Source organism: Grus americana, chromosome 4, assembly GCF_028858705.1.
Source record: "Grus americana isolate bGruAme1 chromosome 4, bGruAme1.mat, whole genome shotgun sequence".
NCBI classification, from domain to species: Eukaryota; Metazoa; Chordata; class Aves; order Gruiformes; family Gruidae; genus Grus; species Grus americana.
Window position 1 is genome coordinate 19041746 of NC_072855.1, and position 17720 is coordinate 19059465.

Genomic DNA, 17720 nt, shown 5'->3' on the forward strand with positions numbered 1-17720 from the left:
TTAATCAATTGATTTTTTTCTGAAGGTAAAACATTTATCTGAAGACACCCATAGGATTTCCTCACCTTTTTAAGATAAACATTTCTAAATAATACGTTGTTTTGGCTTCCCCAGGAACATTCCATCTTTAAAGATGCAAACCAAGGAGGAAAAAAAACCCACCAAAAACTGCAGGAGTGGTTTGTGTGGCTCTCTACCTCAAAAATTATTTATTAAAAGTAGAACAGTACTAATAGGAGGATACCTTGTTTCAAAATAGCCTACAGTCTCAGGGAAGATTACGATACTACCTAGGGAAGGATGATACTCAAGCAAAATTACTCCTGAAGGTCTATAGTCGTTAATCTGTTACACTATGAGATGTTAATAGTATTGCAATGGTATTGGATTGACAACTTTTTTGTACTCTGTTTATACTATTAATAATTTTAAATAAGCTAAAAATAACACTCTTGTCTCTGTAAACATATGGATCAGATATAGTTATATGGCATCTTCCCTCTCTTGTCCTTAGCAAGATTTCATGCATAACACCTTCTCTTACACAAGAATTGGTTTATAATTTGCTTTCCTTCCAGTGGCTTTTTAGAGGAAGTTGTCCCCATGGTCTAACCACTTTCATCATGTAGGGGCAGCACCAATTTCTGAACCTTCTCAGCAGTACAAAAACAATTTCCCAGAACTGCACCCACTCTGAACTTGCAGTTCACACGGCACACATACTTGTCCACAGACAACGAAGACTGCAAGAAGTAAACCAATTTTTACTTTAAATCATGCAAGACATTCCTACATCTGAAGTAGGTAGGGTATCGGAATGGGGGAAACTGTTTCTACATCACTCCTTAGTTCTTTAAATTATCAGGCTGGGTCCATCCTCTGCCTCATCCTGAGCCTGGTGTCCCGGCTTCTCTTCCAGAACACGAACTTTCAGAACCATTCCCACTCCTTGCAACATAGAGCTAGTTTACTTCTGTTGACCTGTCCAGGCTTCATTTACTTCTCCAAAGAGGGGGTAAAAAAGAAAGCATCTTTAGCTGGTCCTTTGCTCAGTAATTTATTGCAGTTACTGCCATCTGATATTTAAACTAAAAAATCTGGTTTGCCAAGAGCAATTGCTTTTCCTTTTCCAGCAGTGCTTTATTTAAAAAGGTGCTCAAATTTTAATGATCCTCTTTTGTTAGCTTAAACCACGTGCAAAAATTCCTCCTGCCACTTCCGTTGGGTTTGAAGGGTATCAGCAATACTATCCTTTTTAAATGACACAAAGCTTTTGGTGGTGAAAATTCAGATCTTTTACTTTTTAAAAAGATGATAAAAGTTGTAACAGAAATGCTACAAAAACCAAAAGTATAAGCAATCAAATAATTAAGGCCAAGGCATTTTTCCAACAAAAAAAAGTTAAGGACCCTTTGGAAATCAACACTGAACCCTCAGTTTTTTTCTAGAGATTTTATTTTGTTCTATATGTGACAAACTTGCTCTAATCCGCATTTAAGGCTGGGGGGAAAGGTCAAAGCCTAGCTATAATTATTAGTTCTTGTAAACATGTGCAGAATATGGGAACTCTAATTCTAAACCCAAACACTCCTGTGCACCCCAGGATTGCATGAATAATCCACAATACATAAAATATGATTTTGAAAATCACTGGGACTCTATGTCTGTGGCTGGTAAAAAAAACCAACCCAAAACACACCTTGAAGTAGTTTAACTAGAAATCTATGTATTCTGTCTCAGCTATCAAAAAGTGCACATCAGGATAATCCTTTACAAATTCAATACAACTACAGCTGATGTCCTTTGCATAAAAAGACAACTTTTTGCTGAATCTCAGAGACAAAAGTTGTCAGAGTTGCCCTATAAAATTTTGGCTTTCCAAAAATTCCTTGGCTCAGACTTCTTGGCAAGGCAAATTTTTATTGTCACTCTTCTGTACTTCTCCCCATTCAGGTTTTGACTGAAAGCCTGTGGCCAAAAGTGAAAAATCCTAGATGTGAAGAAAAGAAACGAACAAAAAGGAGTACTTTGTCTCATATAGAAAAATACAGGTCTGTATCATGGATAAATGACATCAGTTTTTCTCCTTCCTCCCACTCTCTTCATTTTAAGAAGGTTTCCATGAAGAAAAGTTGCACATTACAAGCACGGAGGGCTCTAAGAGAGGAGGTACATGCCATTACATGACAGTATGGTCACAAGCTACTGGAGAAGAGTATCATAATTGACAATATAGCATGAGTGACCCCAGAATTACTTCCCAAGTGTGTTATGCAAGAGATCATGCCAGCTTCAAAAGAATAGAATTGAAGTTCAGGGCAAACATCGCTAAGTGAAATTGCATAAAACAGATACGTAAAAATTACTGTGACTTTTTTATTTTAACTTTCCAGATGCCAAAGTGTGTGTGTGGGAGAAACAAGCAACAGAAAAAAAACTCAGCAGTGATTACAAGACTGTGGCCAATATAGAAATGAAATTCCAAGTCTTGGGAGACAGCCATGGTGACACTGAAGTGCTCACTTCACCTATACCAGTTGCAGCATGTGAAAATTGGGTGCAAAGGATGGTAAGAAGTCCATCAAACCACATAAAACAGAGAAGATTGCTTTGAAAGGAATGACTTCATCTTACGGTGCTTTATCTTATTCAGTCTAGCCTGCGGAGAAGGAAAGACACTTATGCTATTCAAAGCATTCGTACTTTAGCTTCATTTTTCTAAACTGCAATAAAGACAATTTTATTTAAATGCACAGAGGTCTAGCAAATCTTATATGTATCTCCAAAATTGAAAACTAAGCAAGAACATTGATGTGTAAACTTTGTGAAATTGCATTCCAGCCTGTGATGAACACAAGGGAGGAAACCGAGGAGTAGGCAGAAGATGACGAGTGAAGACATGTTGGACGCAGACTCCTAAGCCAAGTCTCCAAACACAGTGTTACAAGAAACAGATGATGTAAAGAGAAGATGAGATAAATATTCATGTAACAATCAGTTTAACATTGCAGGTCCAAGACTTTTTTTCCTGAGCATTTTAAGTTAGAATCCCTTTTCAGATTTCTTTTAAATGAATCTGTCATAGTTCACAATTTATATTAGCTCAATTAGATCATTCTATTCCCTCAGGATCCTATTCCTACTGAGAACAACAGATGCCTTCAGTATTTAGCCTTGTTCTTTTACGTTTGTGTGTTTTATAGTGCAAATATTCCCATAATTTAGTGGAAGTACATAAAGCCAGAAAATGAAATTATGTCAAGAGAGACATCCTGAGTATTAAACTATGTAGTTAATTCCAGATTAAAGTGAAACATTTAACAGCTGAAAGCAAAATTCCCGTTTGGTAAAGTCTCAGGGACTTGCTACCTGTTCTTGATTTTATTGTTCCCCAGAACTGCTATGGGATGTGAAAAACCCTTATACTGATAACCTATCAAAGTATTCTTTTTTTGTAACTGTAAGTAAAAATCAGTATCAACAGGTTATTGAGAAACATTTGACAGAGTACCATATTCCGATATAAAAATCCCCTCTACAATTTCCTTATGTTCCTAGCTACACATTGAAGATATAAAAATCAGGTGGAATGATGAGTTTGATATTCCTTTCTACCTCTGTAATGTAACACAGAATAAACTTACTGTAAGAAACATCTGGCAACCTGATTCATTCTGTCTACTCATCCAGATTTCCACTTATCACCAATTTAATCCAGTACTCCAGCCTTTCTTGAGCATTGCAGACTTTCCACAGCTTCTCTGACCTCTCTCCAGCATACTGAGCCTCACTGCTCTTCAGGTCCCACCATTTCACCGCCCCTGCACAACAAATATTCAAAGCCCTTCCAGAACATTTTATTCGCAGATACAAATATCCTGATGCAGTCTATTACTCTGATACATGTACAGGGTTTTTGGTAGTGACCAAAAATGTTAGTAATTTGATAATCTGCTTTGATCAATTTGTATAAAACACTAAAGAATACAAACAAGTTGTAGAGTAGCTAGAACAATGTCCTGTACTTAAGAACATGGGCACAATTAGCAGATTATCCTCCTTGTATATTCCTATATCTACAACATCTGTGTAGATCCCTTCAGCATATGGATGGAGGAAGCAGAAGGGTATGTTTGTAGGCTTCATTGGGACAGAGAATGATCAAAAGCCACGTTCATGTAAAACTCAAGACAAGGCTGGAATGGGAAGCTCACACAGAAATGGAGTTTCAGTTTCTTCATAGCTATACAGGAATTTATTAGTACAAGGAGAAACTAAGTACCTTAAATCAGATACAACCTTCCACAAACCTCAACATGCATCGGATCTTAAAGATCAGTTCTTGAGTCAGTATAGGTATCTATGCATTATCAGTGCATTTTGCAAGCTTCTTTCCCTCTGGGGAATTTTCTGGTAGAAACATGAAATTCAGAGATAATTTTTACCTTCCTCCTTCCTTTGACATTTACAACACTTTAAGAATGCATTTGCTCTTCAAGGATATTTTCATCTATTACAGAATATTTATGAGTGCTGCTTCAAAGAAAACCACTGGAATGAGCAGTGAAGCAAAAATAGAGAGCGAAGATTTGTATTTGCATTTATTTATAGGTTAACTCCTACCAAGACAAAAAGCAACACCTAAAATGTATTAAAAACTTGGGTTAAAAAAAGATATCAGTGCATGAATTATATTCTCTTATCTGTTCAGTGTTTCAAAGTTTGATACCAAAGCACAGCTAGAGAACACATAAAAAGCTTAAGATAGTACTACAATTTAAGTGGGAGGAAATTAATTCACAAATCAATTAAATTGAAGACAACTAAAAGGAGTGAAAAAAAGAGAGTTCAAGTTAAAAAGCTTGGGTTTCTTCTGCTGAAATTCAGTGCTGTCCTATGTAAACCTGTGACTAATGATTTTGTGAAGCAAAGATATTATGTGATTTCACAAAAGCCTCAGAACTGATTGAGAGGGTTTATAAGTGTTGCCATTCATACGTATCACTAGCATACACCTCCAGAATAAAACTGCCCTTTAAAACGCTAAATTCAATAAAGGGTTCAAACCCTGGAAGCCAGGGCAGCATCTGAAGTTTTGATTTAGAGGGAATTGCAGAGTTGCATGCAGACTCCCAAGCCTTGGAAACCAGATGGATCATCTGATGATAACGTCCAAAAATTCTACTTCATTCACTCCAATTCCTGTGACAAAAGTTTATTGATATCCCCGTACCATTGACGAACTGGGATTGGAGCTCCAAGGTGTTTGCTGCACCTGTTGGTCCCAGGCAAGTGAACATTAAGTACTAACGGGACAGGTTATGTTTTCAAGAAAGAATAGGGAAATTACTCTTATTTTAAAACCAGAGCCCAGTCTTGCCATTGTTAGCAGTATCATACTGCACTTGCTTTTTTTTCCAAAAAAATAATTGCAGAAAAAACAGAGCTACTTTCCGTGCAAGACTGCACTCGTTAGAAGTTTGGGCAGAAAAATCAGGCTCCTAAAAACACCATCTGTGCATATATGGACATACCTCCTTTGAAAACAATCGGAAATTTCAAATGTTCAGCTTTTTTTTTTTTTTTGAAAGGGAGGGAAAGTCAAGCAAATGCTTTTGTGCACTTGTAGGTATTTATATAAGGGTTTAAGAGTTGAATACAGAGCAGTGATTTTGAAAGCTTTGATGAACAGTATCCTAGAGACTAACAAGATAAATACACGAATTACTAAAAATGGGAGTCACATTTATCTAACTATTCCTGGTGAAGCTTAGAAGCCAATGGGGATGAAAAGAACATATTTGGCTTATTTAATTGACTTGGAAGATAGCAATATTTGTATCATGAAACTCAGCAGCTTTCTGAACAGTTGGTGCACTGACATTTTAATGCCAATCCCAAGAACACTGTTTCCAGCAATGACATTTCTAGGGAAATTGCTACATCTTCACACATTCAGAAGCAGGTACAATCAGTTGTTCCCCAAGTATAGAATTACCTTATTAAAACAAATTAAATTGAAAAAGTGATATATTATAAAAGCCTTTGTCAAAAACCTCTAGTGAATGATTATTCATAGCAGTCTTTAGTACAGCTCAGAAAGTAACACTATTTTCAATCAACCTAGGCTTTGACATCATCTAATTAAAACAGCAATAAATATCACAAGTCTTCTTAGTAATGATATCCTTTATTTGGCAACAATATCAAAATTACACTGCCCCCAAAGAAATGTCAGTTCTCACTATTTTTATTTAGATAATATTTGCTTGCTAAGACTTGAATTTCAGAAATTGAGGAAATGTCCTTAAATTTTATAAGATTTATTGTACTTTTGTTTTGATAAACAGCATTTTTTGAGTTTTGCAATCATAAATCTGAAAGTATTCTAGGTACTTTCATGTATTAGGAAGGCTTTGATTTCTCTTATCTAGCACAATTATTTTCTTTGTAGCAATCAAAAATCCACTAAGTACTTTGCAAGTATAATGGCTCCTAATAAATCTCACAGAAATGAAAAAACATACAGAACTCAGGCACTGAAGACAAAGATACATGAGGACACTAATATATCTAATACGTTTATTTTATTGTATTTTTATTCAAGATGGAGTGGCTTACTCATATCTGAATCGATTTTCCAATATAGTCAAAACAATGTGGAAAGTCTCGCTAGTGCCAACTACAATGAGGATTTAGCCCTGTTTATTACTGGGGGAGATGAAACAGTACGTTTCAGGTTACAGACGGCAAGGAGCTGAGCACCTTTGGCAGCTTTTTTAATTAATAAATTAGATTTTCTGGAGGTATTCTAGTGCACTATGTATTTTTCAGCCATAAAAACAGGGAGAGAATTACCCAGTCTGAAGAATTTATAGTCTTGGAGAGTCAAAACAGACAAATTGTACTTATTAAGAGAGAGCAAATAAGTACATAAGACTGAGTGAATTTACATACCTCGTGTGATAAAATGAGGTCATGCGTATGGTATTGTGAAAGCATAAGACCTTTGTTATCCCAGACCACCAAGCAGCCAGTATTCCCAAATCGTTGTCATGCCATTACCTGTGCCAATTATTACAGGTATTTGACCTATAAATCATTTTTAACAAGCATTACAAGACATTTTATAGAAACCAGATAAAGCCAAGGTAGAAAACCCTCAGTAAAGCCACAGAAACACTCCTGTGTTCTAGAAAGAGGGAACTACAGATAGATTCCAATCCAAAACAAGATATATGTGGAAGAACGATGAGGAATAAAAACAGTTACATCTCAGGGCATTGCTATTGTCTCAGCTTACAAAGAAAAGAGAACTTGAGAAGTATTTTGAGAATGTTTCAGACTGAAGTTTTATGCCTCTCAAAATTTGTGCCTATGAGAGTTTAAAAGATTTTACTTAACTACTAGTAAGCTTTTAGTAAGCCAAAAGATCAAGAGTTCAAACAATATGGATGACATTTTGGAAGATTTGGCTTCTTTGGGTGGTGTGTGTTCTGTAAGTGTTTTTCTTCTGCGACACACAGGTATGACCAGACTATTTTAAAGGTTAGATTTTAAAGTCGTCTAGCTGTACCAGTCAGAGAGAATCAGGGAATAGTGATTTCATTAAAGAAATGCATTCGCTATAAATTACTATTTATTATTCTCTATTTGTATGTTTCTATATTACACCATACTTGCATTTTAAAGGCCAAATCTCAAACTCTTAGGTCAGCAAAAATCCCAGTATTGCCAGATGTGATTCTGGTCCCATATGAGCTTCAGAGAACATATGCATAGCTATAGAATTTGTGTAGCTGTCACACAAATAATCCAAAATTACCTTCCCTTATGCCAGTAAAGGTAAATTACATTACAATGAATTAATTGATCTCTCAGTATATAAATATTAGGAAACTAAAGTTCTAACAGCAATCTTAGTTTTTGAGAATATATTTTGAGGAAAATTAGTTGCCTGTAATATTTTCTACTATTGACAAAAAATCAGTTTGATTTCACCACTGTACAATTCACTTAAAGGAGAAAGTATAATTTTAGACACAATCTCAGCAAAGCTACAGCTTTTAAGGAAATATGACTTGAGTAATAAGTGTCATCCACTATCAGAGGTAGAGACTGTGACAAGCTCCAGGAAAGGGCACTGCTAAAGGCTTTTATTACTTTCTATGTACCATCACCCAACTGTTGTTAAGGAAATTCAATTACCAATTGAAGGGTCATTTATCCAAATTATTCAGTGCTACAAAGGAAATCTGACATGCAAACAATTTAGATAAGGAATCCTAGTGATCTAGTACCCCCAATTGTCTGCAATTTGTCACTCGGATTCTACTTTTAAAGGTAAGGCTGCATTGCCATCGGAAAAAATAATTCCATTAAACGCACACTGACAACTACAGTAGCTGATGAAAAACAGACAGTTTTTATACAACTTATAGTATCTGCCAGAATGTTTCCCAGTGTAAGTACTGTATAAAAATATTTTTTTTGAAAGGTGAACACTGTACCTTGCACTAATACTATGTATTGGGTGTTCCCTCATACTTTGACAAATATTTTTTCCAGTGTAAGTAGATGTATTTGTATACAGTTCTCTCTATGTATATACACGCAGAGAGACACATAAAAATACTCATAACAAATAATTCTTTTAATAACTGTGCCTGCTTATTGAGGCATTGCATATCTGTCCACAGCAAAGATATGCACTGCACAGAAGCAGTTTAAATTTATCTTTGAGTTCTCAAGATCCCATGCTTCACCTAATTTCTTTCTGACAGGTTAAAAATAAAAGCTATAAGTGTGCAACATATTCTATATGTAGATGCCTCTATAGGACTAAAAGCTCAGGACTAGAAGATGACAATACATCATGGGCATCGCAGGACTTCCTTTTTCCTCCATCCCTGTCCTCTTTGCTACCAACTCTTTTGAAAAAAGAGAAGCTATGAGAGTGCAAAATCCCCTCAGCAATTTTACCCCACCACAGGGATCACCTGGGCAGGTTGAGCTCAGCAATGATCCCTCACCAGGAAGGGAGCAGAGCAGGGCTAGGAAGAGCTTTGAGCAGGCAGTTAGAGGAGATGACCACTAAACATCCTTTCCACCCTAAATTACGTGTTGCAATTTGGATGTCGATGAAGTGATAACAGGGAACAACATCAACTAATTGCCCAAGCGGCACATGGAAAGCTAAGTGCTGCACAGCATGTCATCTCTTGTCTTTTTTTCCTACTAATTTCTGTTTGGTTATTAATGCAAACAATAATTAAGAGATCAGTTTCTTGTGACCTTTATTTCCATTGAGGGTCCTCGAATGTTCACACTCAAGCATATTCTTAAGCAAACAGAAAAAAACCCCAGAGTCCTGAATCTGAGGAAGTGACCATATTTGCAAGGAGAGCGTAATTTACTCTGACAGTTTATTGGTGAAAATAAGCTGAATATCTAAAAAAAGTCATGTTTAGTTTTCAAGAAGACTTGAAAAAACTTTCACAGTAAAATAAGTATAAAATACAGTTTTTCTTTTGCAAAAGCTTATAAGATAAAAGCATTGAAAATAAAGAGTGTTAAAACATAAAAGTTTAACTCTTAATTACATAAACTCAAGGTACCCTGCATATGCCATTCCTTTTCAGAAGCAAATGTGGGAGAAAAAGCATTAAGTAAAATCAAAATAATTTTAACAAAGCCTAATCTTGACTCACAAGTATGATGTTTATTTATGGATTTTTTTTCCTGGCATTTCTCAGTATTAGAATACAAATAAAAAATTATCAGTGGTCCTCAGGAGTCAGGAGAAACTGTAGCGGAGTGATAATCAGTCTTAAAAAAGAACTATACACTTAATAGTAAATTCTGAAGAGTAAATTTAGTGAGCTATAAAGAATCTGTATTTGCTTACGTGTCACTGCTAGCATTCTAATTTAGAAATAAATAGACTTTGTAAGGGGAAATATTGTATTGTTAAAAAGGTATTGGCAAAACATTAGACAAAGAAATGGCTGCTTTCAGAAACAGGCATTTAATATTAAAATCTGCAATGCTAAATATGTTTGCATATTTTAGTCATATTCATACCTAAAGATAAAGGTTTCTGCCAAGATTAGGAAAAAGCTTGGGAGAGACTTCTTGTTCAAAAGTTATTTTCAATTCTATCAAAAAAGCATATACGTGCAAATAATTGTGCACAGTGCGTGCAATGGGTTTGCTAAGCTGAAGGACGCAGAGGTTTCAGTTTTGCAGGAGCTGTCTGCATGTTTGGGTTGAAGGGGTGAATTGGATGAGCCAGAGACAACACGGGGGACAAGGGACTGAAGAGTTGTGTGTTACTACGACATTTGTAAAATGACGGCCAAACAAGTCTCACTGGTGCTAGTTTGTCATGTTTTGTTAGTGAACTGACAAGGTGGCTGTGACGCCTTACCCAGGGTGGACACAGCAAACATGTTGATGGAGAAAAAGCATAGCATCTCCAATGGCCGCTTCCTTACTACACGAGTCAAAGCATATATCCTACTGAAATTTATCTATAAATTCAACCTTGTCTCACAGGGATGTTGTAAGTATTAATCATCCCCTAACATGTCTTAGGTCCTTCCAGAAGGACCACTAGTTTTAAATTTTACAGGCAATTAGTAATCTTACACATCAGGAACACAAAGATGACATGATACATCTACACTCACAGCAATCTCTGCTTTTTACAACATAATACATACAGAATTTCTTCCGGTAGCAAATACCTTTAGTTGTTAAACTTACCGTATAGTATTCAAGGGATAAAGAATGCAGAAAAACCTGAACATTTTTTGCGCCTTTTCTAAATAGGCTACATCCCTAGACATTTATTCCTGTTTTCTAAAGACAACATAACATTGGTTTACATGTCAATTCATTCTATTCAATACTTTAAACTCATTGCTCCTTCCTTCTCCTTCTTTTTAGTTACAACGTGCTTTAAATTAAACCCGAATCCCACGGATGATTACACATAAACATCCCTTACAGATTTTACTGTGGTTCCAGATAAATTCAACACATATCAGCATCAAATCTCCTGTCCTGCATGTGATGGTATCATAAGCATCGGTTCTGGACAACAGAATCTATGGCAGCTGAGCAGGTAAGAAGTCTGTTGGTCCAGGGTATGACCAGTGGCAACAGTGTCAGCGTTCTGCAAACCTCAGCTTCTACTAGAACAATAAGCTTTTGGTCATCACTTCAACAGTTTAATAACATCACTTTATTTTCACACGACACCAGCACACAAACCGCTCTGGGGGATACCTTGCAAAGCGATGGTCAATGGCTGAAACAGCTATCGTCAGGGCTGTGCCTCTGGAGAGAACGCGACAGGAGCGTGTCTCTGCCTGCATATGGAAAATGGGGACTGCGTTTGCTTTAAAAGCATCCCAAAGAAAGCAATGCTGGAAGAGAGTGATGCTTTTACGCTCTAGAAATGCACTTTTTAAAAATCTGAAGAAATTTGTAGAATTTGCTAGAAGCTGAGATCCAGATGACAGATTCAGAGATAAACCATAGAGCATAGTACAATATAAACAAAAATAATCAAATCGAGCACAGAAGACAGACAAACGCATGTGGCCTGTCAGCTTTAAACAACAGCTTCTCATGGAGCCGGCCGAGAAGTAAACAAAACCTACCAACTGCTCTGAGAAGGACTAAGGTAGATATCAAAAGACAAGAAAATTAGGACCATGAAGTCTGTTTATGAGCACCTGACGCTACAGCCCAACAGGACAACAAACCGATAGAGACAGCAGCACAAGTCTGAGATGCACCCGAAAAAACAGTCTGCCAAGACATCAGTTCTGTAATAGTGGGATGCGTTTTCCAGTTAAACCAAGGATTCATTAGCAGTATATTGCACAAACAAACTAGACCACAGAGATAATAATATCCTAAGAACAACAATTTCCTCATACATTTAAAAGGCATGGAATACTGACCTTTACATACCCACGTTCACCGTCTTTGCTTATTGTCTTATAAAAGGAGAAGGAGGCTGACACAGGGGAGCGGGAACTGAAACCATCTTGAAGATATCCAAGAGTGCTATTGATTTGCTTTTTTATTCCAGTGCATGCTCCATGAGAAAATTAGATTAAATCAGACAGCTAAATATATTCTTGGAACTGAGTTGATCGTTTCAGCTATTAAAGTAATAGGAAGGCAAACAAAACAGAAAAAACAAGTTGCATTTTAAAACATCAGCCTTACTTCAGACAGTGTCTGAGATCTAATTTTTACTTTAAAAGTAGTGAAGATTCACTAGTTTTGCACGGAGGTTGTGTTGATTTCATCTAATGTTATTGTAATAACATCAAAGATTGCCAGTTTTGATTAACCCTAACAAAAAATCCCAAAACCAAAACAAAACCGATACAATATACAGAAAGAGCAAAAAGTAAAAATCTCTTTTGTTAAGGTAACTGGTGGGATTATTTCCTGCAGAACTTCCTCTAAAATTGTCACTGATTAAGAAAACCTCTGAAGTTACCTACGCATAGAACTATTCTACACTCAATTCGTACGCAAATAGACAAGCACATTTCAGAAAGCAAATATGAAAATTTAAAAAGCCACCTGATAATCAGTGGTGACGGATACCACAAAGTCCATTTAACTAGCCATTATCCTACCCATAATCTTTCTTTAAATGAAAAAAAAGCAGCAAGCAAAAGAGTAAACAAACCCCAAATCCTCCCCAATCTGTCTAGGTCTACAGACCCTAGCACACTTGCAAATCGGATTCTGGAAACCCATCTCATTTTCTCGTCCAGAATTTGGTGGATTACTACTTTAGCAACACTGAATTTTTCTGCATAGGTTTAATATTCTAGCTGATGCTCATAAAATAGATTTCATTTATCCTCTAATAAAAAAAAAAAATTTCTATGGAAGACTTAAGATTGATAATCAGAAGGATTTTACCTTGAATTCTAGGATATTCATTAAACTGAAACTTTTTTGCATGCATCTTAAATTTATCTTCCATGCTTGTTCAGGTCCCAAAGGATTCAATTAAAATATGGGTCTAGTAGATTAGTAACAACACTTTTGGGTTTTTTTTTTTTTAACCTTTTTAACCTTTTTTTTTTAAACTGTGAAACATTTTTCCAATCAGAAAATTCCCGTTCATTCAAACTCAGCCATCTTGTGGAACAATATACTCCTTTAGATGGAAATCTAAACTACTGCTTGTTTCACCAGCTGTCTAGAAGCTCGCCCTGCAAACTTCTGCACCTTTCCAGGGCTGTGCTTCCAGGCAGCGTGCAGGTTTCCCACAAGCAGCTCAGCACCTCCCCAGGACTCGGGGGATGCCAGGATTCACTACAGTTCCCATCACACCCACCATCCTCCGGCCGCCCGGAGCTGCCAGGGTGCAAGATTCTGGCTTCCAGTGGCACTCTCCACAGATGAGCGAAGCAGACGCGTTGCAGCGTTAGCGTGAATTCCTTCACAGGGCTCTCAGCTCGGCGTGTTGTGTAACAGCTACGCTATGACAGGATTCACTGTTGCCACATGGCCGTTTTGGACGGCTGTAAATCTGGGTTTGCAGGATGCTTCTGCAGAGGGAGAAACACTGGGAAGCACAAGCTGGCATACTTTCATCCCCCTGCAAATGCAACATAATTTCTCAGTACCTTGCCAAGGGTTTTGTCAAGTCTAATTTTAAGCCTTGCAAATAACCTGGCTTTTACCGCTTCCTTTGGGAAATGAGTCAACAGCCCATTATATTTCCCTGACAGCCACCCAGCGTGAGGGTAGGACACTATCACACCCCAGCTCAGAGAAGATAAAACCCAAGGACTTTCCTAAATAATTTCCCCTATAGCAGATACATGGTTTTCTCGCCTTTTTAAAGAAGCTTCAGATTTTACCCATTTGCTCACCCCTTCCACACATGCACCCCCAGTTATGCACAATCCTTATGCGTGCCTCCACTATTGCAATCAGTACTGCAGCTACTACAGCTTGTATAGGAGATCTGCTTCCACACATCATTTCCCAGGCAACTTAACCCCAAGGATACTACAGCATCCTAAAAAAAGTGGCTCATTACAGGTTTTGTATGCAGAAAAGGGCACTTCATATACTGAAGAGACTTGAGACTTGTACTTTGCTACTACCTGTTTGGGGATGGGCAAGAATTCAAGTGAGCTGTGGCATCCAAATCTAAATGAACTGTTTCTCTCCGCTACATCCCACTGGTCAGAGACGCAGTTAAAAAGGCTTCTAAAGACTTTAAGGACAGGACAACCCTTCCTCTGTGCAGGGAGCCATAAAACAGGACACGTAACTCCACCACCATAAATGAATTCAATGTTTTTTGGCACAGATTTAGGAATCGTGGTACTGTAGATTTACGAGCTGTGCCATTAGGAACAGACACTTAAATTCACAAACAACAGATGAACATTAAACATATTTATAATACTATATACAATGGCCCCTACAGGACAAAGCTGGAGAAACTGCTGTAACTCAGCTCCATATTGGTGTATCTTACAGGATACATATATATCATATGGATACAATTACATTTCCCTATTGCTCACATAACGCAACCGTTGTTTTTTTTTTTTTTGGGGGGGGGGGGGGGGAATGACGACACACCCAGGTAAGAAAATTTCAGGTGTCACTAAAACATAAAAACATTTCAGTGATACTCTGAACACAGACTAGGTGTGTTTATTTTTTTAAAATTTTAGTAGAACTTGAAACTCTACAATCAGCATTTCAGAAGTTAACATTAGATTCCCTTTATTATTAGATAGCAGTAATGAGCCTTTTCTGTTATTTCATGGTTGGATTATTAAACTAGATTAGTTTTTTGCTAGATTTTTAGGATTTTACTTGAAGCTGCAAGGAAATGCTTAATGGCTTCAAAACCAGAACTAAATAAGATACTATCTGAGAAATACGCCCAGTTTGTTGAGACAATGGAACTCTCAGATGACAGTCGTGTTTTAGGAGTATTTCTGCAATTTATTATTATAAGCCTTGGGCAATGTATTGGTAAGTTAAAGTATTAATTATTTCCAAAATAAGTGAAGCATAAATTTATCACCCTGGACTATGTTTTGAGACATTACATTTTCCTTTGGAAATATAAAGGAGAGGTTTTAACAAAGATGTTCTCTTTTTGATATGTGAATAACTATTTTAAGGAACCATTTAATGTTGGCTGATATAAAGCATTAGAACACTGGTGTGGAACGACATAACAAAAATTTTTAATTTTTCTTAAGGCACAGTTTCAGAGGATCCTGTTTACTGACATGAATGAAACAATTTCAAGTATGCATTTCCAGTCTGCCACCGTGGCCATTTAAAAATTCACTAAACTGTATTAGCGTTTCTGAATGATCTCTGGGAGAACAGCCAAGGCCTTTAGAGGAAGAGCTCAACTTCTGGATCTGGTCAGCAAAAGCTGGCAATGTATTTTCAAACAGCAAATCAAAACACAGCTTAATTGAATGATATTTATTTGGCTGAAAACGTTCAATGGGCAATATCACTTTTTCTTAGAGGACAGTGTATCATGCAACCAGAAACGCTTCTGAGATTCAGCACTGTGCTTGAGCTCTTTTCCCTTTGGGGAAGACTCTGTTCAGAGGCATCTAAGAGGTCGCACAGCCTGGGCAGGTTATTCGCTCGGGGAGCCGCACCAGCGATGCGCACAGTCTCTGGAGAAGAGATGCAATGCCAGCACTTTTCTTGAGCCCCACTGCAGCGACTAGACAGCAGAAAGCTTTCACCAGTGATGCTCTCCTCAACATCTCCGCTGCCCTGACCACATAAACCTGGGTACAAAAGCAACTGCTTGTGCCCCAGACAGTTATCTACAGCGTTGAGCAACAGCTGTTGTTTATGCCGCAGAAGTTGGCAGACCGGGAAGGACAGTGTTATTCTGGCACCTGAATAATAATTGTATTTTTTCTGAACTCTAGCATTTGACATTGAGGCACTATGCACAGCAATGAAGTCATGATGCCGTTATGACACATGAAACTGCACTGCATGACCTATACCAGGGTAATTTTCTAATGCAAAAACTTAAAATGCATCATTTATACACAGTTGAGCACATTTTCACTGCAATGTGACATCTAAAGAACTAACGTTAGTCCCTGAATGCATAAGCAGGGAGGAATGGAGTCCAGTATATTACAAAATAGCTTCCACTATATTCATTCTAGCACAGCTCTGTAAACAGCTGTGCTAGCACAGAGTCCAGATAAAAAATACAGGGTATGGAAGCACAGCCTGAATTTAACTTGAACATACATCAATGTGTTAGTCAATAGAAGAATCTGATGTTTTGGTTAAATTATGTAAGGTATAAATGATCAAAAAACTTTTTTTTTTTTTTTTTTTTTTTACAAAAAGACTTGCAAATACACAAAGCTCTAGTCTGATTCTTCTTCTCAGTTCTTTTGTTCCCAGGTGGAATTCTGTGCTCTGCGCCTGTCTGCCTGTCTTTCTGCTTCTAGCATCCTTTCTAAAACGGTGAAGGAAAAGCAAGAGAGATAAGAAGGAAAGATTCAATAATGAAGTTTAAGACTGAATGGGAGAGGGTGAGTAATCTCCCTAGATAACAGTTCTGTTTTGAATATCTGCTTACTGGATAAATTCCAGAATTGCCAGTGCCATGTACTAAAATATTATGAATCAGACCTTAAAAGAAAGATAAAGAGAAGTTTCTATATGCCTCTGTATACTTTAATCCTTAAGAATTCATAGTTTGTTTTTAATTTAGGTAAGCTTTTGCAATTTAAAACAACAAAATAAAAAAATATACAGACAATCCTAGATTTACCAGAATTCAGTAGTTCATTTTTAAAACTACAGTCTTATGTTGATAGGATCTTGTTTTGTTTTACATAATTCAAGTCACCTAGCAGAAGCTGAGACTAAGCTCAGTCTACCAAGCAAGCTTCTAGTTTATAAAGGTCTAAATTAAAATTCTACGCAAAGGCCAAAAGGAGCTGAAAGCAAGTTTAGGTGGTGCTGAGCAGCTCTTTTTTTTCTGCCCCTCCCATTCTCCTTCAAGCACTTGCTTCCCATTTTCAGTATTATGACAGGCAGCAGTTAGAGAACATTTAACAGATAATGAGACTTCTGAGTGGTTTGAATACTAAACCAGACAAAGCTCACTGAAATCAATAAAATCTGACAGCTCCTCTCCTGTGCTGCGTTTCTCAAGGAAGGGGTAGGGAGAGGGATTTATACCAATTTTACTTTGGAATACCTTTCCCAGCATCATTCAGTTTAACATAAAATGAGCAACCTGGGTAGTCTAATCTTATCATATCACCTTCAAGTAGCATTTAGTTATATTTTTCTGACTCAAAATCGCATGTTTTTTCAGAGAACTGTTTTGGCACAAGTACATTCAGTACATTTAATGCCATTTCCCATACTCCAATTATGCTAAAGCTAGATAAGCAATTAAAGTGGAGGTGAACCTTTCTACTCTTCTGTACCATTAAAACATAGCAAAGCACTTCATAAACAATGACTATTATTTCCATAGGTTTGGTTCTTGCCTCAGTTTCTCCATCCTAATAGGAAACAGGTGATTGACCTATCCTACACTGAATTGTGACAAGTGAAGATAGAAAACTTTGTGCTTTTTACAGCAAAGCATATGAAAGAATTTTATCCTTAGTGGACATACCCATGAA

At 37.1% G+C, this 17720-nt stretch overlaps 1 protein-coding gene across 4 annotated transcripts in view; it reads right to left on the reverse strand.

Moving 5' to 3' along the window:
* KCNIP4 (potassium voltage-gated channel interacting protein 4) overlaps positions 1-17720 on the reverse strand; it is a 450983-nt gene that overhangs the window by 350901 nt on the left and 82362 nt on the right. The window contains exon 1 of one of the 4 annotated variants that reach the window (XM_054824805.1): positions 11976-12058. The exons of the other annotated variants lie outside the window; for them this stretch is intronic. The gene's annotated coding sequence lies outside the window, so the exon portion shown is untranslated. Of the gene's footprint in view, positions 1-11975; positions 12059-17720 lie in introns of those variants that run through there. 4 annotated transcript variants of the gene reach the window in all.